The following is a 6,116-nucleotide window of genomic DNA, read 5'->3' as shown; positions in this document are numbered from 1 at the left end:
GTGGGAAAGTGTACAGTAACTATCTGGGGGTGTGAGGACCCTCTATCTGTGTACAGTAACTATCTGGGGGTGTGAGGACCCCCTGTCTGTGTACAGTAACTATCTGGGGGTGTGAGGACCCTCTATCTGTGTACAGTAACTATCTGGGGGTGTGAGGACCCCCTATCTGTGTACAGTAACTATCTGGGGGTGTGAGGACGCTCTATCTGTGTACAGTAATTATCTGGGGGTGTGAGGACCCTCTATCTGTGTACAGTAACTATCTGGGGGTGTGAGGACCCCCTATCTGTGTACAGTAACTATCTGGGGGTGTGAGGACGCTCTATCTGTGTACAGTAATTATCTGGGGGTGTGAGGACCCTCTATCTGTGTACAGTAACTATCTGGGGGTGTGAGGACCCCCTATCTGTGTACAGTAACTATCTGGGGGTGTGAGGACCCCCCATCCGTGTACAGTAACTATCTGGGGGTGTGAGGACCCCCTATCTGTGTACAGTAACTATCTGGGGGTGTGAGGAGGTGTGAGGACTCTCTATCTGTGTACAGTAACTATCTGGGGGTGTGAGGACCCTCTATCTGTGTACAGTAACTATCTGGGGGTGTGAGGACCCTCTATCTGTGTACAGTAAATATCTGGGGGGGGAGGTGATTCCATTTTGGGGAGTTTGTGGGTCAGTAGAAACTTGTACAGCAGTCCACCTATGACTTCAGGAAAGACACGTCTGACTAGCTAAATAAGGATGAATTGGCGCCTTCAGTGTTAGTAAAAGTTGTTTTATCTGGCACCAGTCATGTCTCAGAACAATACTGTACGTTGACAATTTTGCCAGAAACTATTTTTGTGTACTTCACTACTGTTGACCTCACTTGGGTGAACTGAGGGACAGCAGCACTGGGATCCACGCAAATCTTACTCCGATAAATTCATCCTTATTCACCTTTGGTGCGAAGTCATTCAAAGATGCATATCAGCTATACACTAGTGAGAATTTCACCTGCACAAATATTTGTTGGGGAGCAGGAAACAAATCAATTTCTCAGAACATTCTGTTTAGTGCAAAACCAAACTACTGGAGGAACTCAGCTGGGTGAACAACTGTAGCGGGGGTGGAGGGTGGGGGAGGAGGGATTGTCCAGCATCTGCAGTCTTTAATGTCTCTAATTTCTATTTGGTGTTAGGGGGTCAAAATATCTACCATTCCCAGCGCCTAAGCATCCTAAGCAGATCAAAGGGAGCATTGCTTACCAAAACGAGAGGCTGGAATAGAGCTAAAATACACATCGAGAACAACAAAGGTTGAAATGCCCCAAAAGTTTACAACCATCAGATTTTATTTTCTGTTTCTCTGAGATTTGGTTCTACTTTTGTACTAATATATTTCCTCTCATTTCCAGTTGTACTTCTAATAAGCTCCGTAATTACCTCTGCTAGTCTGCCTTCAACGGTGACCAAAATCTAATAGCCCATGCCAAGTTCTTCTCAACTTGCCGCTCATATCTTCAGAGCAGCCCATTTCCTTCGATTGGCCTAATGCTGAGTAGTTTCCGTTCAATGGCTTCCTTCCAGCAAAACAAACAACCGAACTTGTCTGTCAAAACGAAGAAAAAGAGGAAGTACTCAACGACACAGAGAGCGTTGGAACTTTGAGAAAGAGCAGTAGCATCAAGAGTTGCAATTTACTGCTCCAGCCGTTGAAGCAAAGTTACTAACGCGAAAATAGCACGAATGAAATTGAGTTTAAATACTTAATTCCAATCGTATGAAAGTACAGTCTCGATTATGTTTTCCTGACTGCAGCGGCTGGTAAAAATAACTTACTTCATTATCAGGTGAGATGGAAAAATATTTTACTGATGTATATTTCATGAATTGACAATTGCATGCTTTACCGCAGGCAGTGTAACTGTTATGGAGAGACTTCTGATTAAAAGCCAAATCTGTGGTCACTTTACTCGCTAAGAATCTGACATGCACAAGCTGTTCAGAGGAGACTGGCAGCTCTCTTTGAGGAAAACTCCAATCGCATGTTTACTGGTTTTTCCTCTACGCGAGCGAACGGCCAAAAGTAAAGCACTGCGCTGTCCCACAAACACGAGGTGAATTTTGTAGGTTAGAGCTATCTCTGTAGCCCAGCTGTTTGGGAGTTGACTCTGATTTTAAATCCTCAAAACCCCCCTCGCGTCCGATGGTAGGCTTGTCTGCTGGATCTGACCACAGCGTTGTGTCACTGGGATGTGTGTGACTCTGAGAGAGAGAGGGTCTGTCAGACTGAGTTTGACGTCTGAAAGAGAACTCAACACGGCAAGTTATCAAAGGCAAGCCTATGGAAGGACAATTTGTTTGAAAGATCTGGTGGCTAAGAGGTAAATTAAAATTGGCAGCAGGATTGTAAGATCACCTTTGCCGAGCACTATCTCAGTTTCTTTGCTGGGAGGCTCTTTTGATTCAATTTCTTGTGAATTCCTTGTCGCTTATGCCTGTTAAAGTAGGCGAATGCGTTAGAAGAGCGCGATCTTTGATATAGTATTCCCCACACGCAAATTGTTTATTTTTTAATCTGTCTTTAGTATGTGAATTTGCACATTGAATTTGCAAGTTGCGCGTGAATTCATAGTTTTAAGAGACATTTGGGTGCGATTGGCGTTGATAAAATGCAAACCTTCATTGACAACATTTTCCCCTGTCATGTTTAGACGTGAATGCGACGTTCGGAATCACGTGGATTGGTTGTCTGAAACGTGATACTTTCCCCCTAAATTGACACTGATAAAATAAAACCTGTATGAACTGGTATGTAGGCTAAAGAGTTTAACCAATGTGTTTAATAATCTGGCAGGCCTACCAGTGAAATCTTACATATTGTAGTTAAAATATATGCATAATTTGTGAAAATAATTTGCAATTACTATATCATAGAGAACATTTAAAGTATACATTTACTTTATCTTTAATGAAGGATAATAGTTCTGCAAATGTTTTTTTATTTGTTTCTCAATAAATTGGATGCTTTTTAAAATCGGATGTCATATTGTTCCATAGAGTCCGATAATAGCTCTTCCTAGTCATTGGCTCCCTGTTAATTTTAATTAAGATCTCATTCTGTACAGGCGCTTACTGCCGGATATCCTTCTACGGACTGGAGAAGGAATTTAAAAAATGTTAACAGTGAACTAATAAGTAATTCATTGTTTATATCAATATGCGATTGAAGGAGAAGTGTGCGAAATTGCGCGAAATTGTACTTTCAGTGGTATATTTGCTCAGTTGAAGCATTGGAGTGATATTGCCCGTTCAAAACGTTTTAATCTGAGATTCATTCTTGGGCCAGTGTTGAAGGCGCTATTCTCACTAGCGTCGGGAAGTGCTGTTCTGCGCGGAGATGCTAATGGCAGCCAGTGATTCCCATTCCAAGCCTGCTACTGAGCGAATCCTGCTGGAAAGTGTATGTATATGACCCTTTGCAAAGCAAACGATCGGCCTTGTCAGGAATGCTGCTTGTTGACAAATCATGTTGGCATTGCTGACTTGGGCATGCGAGGAATGGTCATTAGGGAGAACTGGAATTGGCAGTGGAATGGAATGGAATTCCAGCTTGCTATTGTCACTATAAAGCGTTGCTGCTTGCTTTATTTTTTCTCTTGCTCATGATCATCTACATATTTCAAAAACATTAAAAACACATCCAATTTGGCTTGAATAGGACGTGTGACATCTCAGGAAACCTTCTGTTAAGTCTACCATTGTATAGTACTAGACCTTGGACCTGATATGAATGAAGCTTTGATATGTAAACGACTCATTCATAACTATAAAAATGTTTACAAAGATAACCACAATACGCCATGGAGGAATTCTTCCATATTCAGATTATTTAGTATTTGATATTATCAATCCTTTACTGTGTTAGTCAAATTTATTCACAACACATACCGTCCAGCAATTATATTATCAGATATTTTGGTTATTTCCGCAAAACGTTGGTATTATTCTGACACAGTTGCTAGGAATAAAACTATAAATATAGCCAATGATAATTCCAACTGTAGTTACAAAGGATGGGTTAGGACTTATCATCCAGAATCCTATCACAATAACACTCAGAAAGAGGCCTTACAATTTATTATGGTGAACATAGCCCCAAAATGTTTGCCAGTTTATAATCCTCAAATCCATAATATTTGACTATTTCTGTAGTTTTTACAATCTGTTCAGGCACCTGAGTTTCAACTATCTGTGAACTATATATTATAAGCCCATAAGACATAGGAGTAGAATTCAATGCCAAATTCAAAGTCAATGATACTCCTTAAATTTCTATTCAAATATCAAATATTCATAAATTCAATATGTGATGAAGATAAAATAAATCAGTTTTAAGGAATCCAATACAACTTCGAATGTTTTAAGACTTCAAATTTGGTTGGAAATAATCGGCTCTAGATGTTTAGAATCAAAATCAGGTTTAATATCACCTGCATATGTCATGAAATTTATATTCATAAAATGGCTTGGCTTAAAGTGCTGTAAAGGCAACCAGTTAATCTGTGGAATTCTTTGCCACAGAGTGCTGTGGAGGCCAAGTCTTTATGTATATTTAAGTCAGAGGTTGATAGATTCTTGATTGGTCAGGGCATAAAGGGATACAGGGAGAAGGCAGGAGATTGGGGCTGAGAAGAAAATTGGATCAGCCATGACGAAGTGGTGGGGCAGATTCGATAGGCCAAATGGCCCAATTCTGCTCCTATATCTTATAGTCTTATTATGGTCTTATATACATTTCCAATACACGAAGTATGCATTTAGATGGGTTGGGAATCAGCAACAAATATTAACTTTATAGATGCCAGTAACTTTTAAAAATGGAAAATAAAAATTAAAACATTCCTGTTGTTTTAACAGCACCCCTGCAGATAGACCATAAGACATAAGAACAGAATTATGCCATTCGGCCATTGAGTCTGCTCTGCCATTCCATCATGGCTGATTTATTGTCCCTCTCAACCCCATTCTCCTGTCTTCTCAATGTAAATTTTGATACCTTTACTAATCAAGAACCTATCAACCTCCACAAAAAATATACCAATGACTTTTCTCCCACAGCCCTCTGTGGCAATGAATATCGCAGATTCACCGTCCTCCTCATCTCTGTTCTAAAGGGACATCCCAATATTCTGAGGCTGTCCCCTCTGGTCCTAGACTCCCTGATTGTAGGAAACATTCTCTTCATATCCAATAGGTTTTAATGGGCTGCATTCTTCTTAATTGTTCCACGGATTCTGCCTGAAGTTGGACTTTTCAGAAAAGTTGGAGCTTTTCTGAGGATCAGGGAAATGATGGTACAGCAGAAAAACAGCAGTGTAGTCAGCGATGTAGAGCCAAAGATGATACGGAAGGATTCTACAAACAAGTTGAAGCAAGCTTTGGCTACTTGTTCTAACTTAAGCACAGACACTTGCACAGGGTGTGTATAGAGAAAAGAATCTCCTTGGCATAATGGTTGGGTTATAATATTTTGAACAGAATATAGACTTTCATGGATTAACATTCATTGATGACTCAGAAGGAATAGCAATCTGATTGATCCTGAACTTATAATGAGCCACCTTAGCACTTATATAATTATTTCAATTTCAACCATGAAATTGCGGTTTACTTGATTCTTTTCTTTGAATAAGACAGAATGGATATTATAAATACCAAGCATATTTCTAAATATATACAGGTATTATACTTATAACTGTGAGTCTAAGCTCCAGTGCCATATTTAAGCTTGCTGACAACACCACTGTCATTGGCCGAATCAAAGGTGGTGACAGATCAGCACGTAGGAGGGAGATTGAAAATCTGGCTGAACTGTGTCACAACAACAACCTGTCAGTCAACATCAGCAAGGTCAGGGAGCTGATTATGGACTACAAGAGTAGGAAACCCAGAGGTCCATGAGCCGGTCATCAAAAGTTGCTCAGAAGTAGAGGTGGTCAGCTTTAAATTTTAAATTCCTTGGCATTATGATTTCAGAGGATCTGTCCTGGGTTCAGCACATAATTGTCAACACAGAGAAAGCACAGCAGTGCATCTTCTTTCTGAGAAGTTTGCACAGATTTGGCATGTAATC

At 40.3% G+C, this 6,116-nt stretch overlaps 1 protein-coding gene across 4 annotated transcripts in view; it reads left to right on the top strand.

Moving 5' to 3' along the window:
• The first annotated feature begins 1,590 nt into the window (after positions 1-1,590).
• The window catches only part of LOC140198956 (capZ-interacting protein-like), a 58,349-nt gene continuing 53,823 nt past the window's right edge, over positions 1,591-6,116 (top strand). For 2 of the 4 annotated variants that reach the window (XM_072260262.1, XM_072260260.1), the window contains exon 1: positions 1,592-1,830. The gene's annotated coding sequence lies outside the window, so the exon portion shown is untranslated. Of the gene's footprint in view, positions 1,831-2,244; positions 2,365-6,116 lie in introns of those variants that run through there. The other 2 variants (XM_072260263.1, XM_072260261.1) reach the window with 2 other exon arrangements.

This window comes from Mobula birostris, chromosome 6 (genome assembly GCF_030028105.1).
Source record: "Mobula birostris isolate sMobBir1 chromosome 6, sMobBir1.hap1, whole genome shotgun sequence".
In the NCBI taxonomy this organism is placed as follows: Eukaryota; Metazoa; Chordata; class Chondrichthyes; order Myliobatiformes; family Myliobatidae; genus Mobula; species Mobula birostris.
Note: the sequence above shows the minus strand (reverse complement) of the source record. Positions and strands in the feature narration are given on the sequence as shown.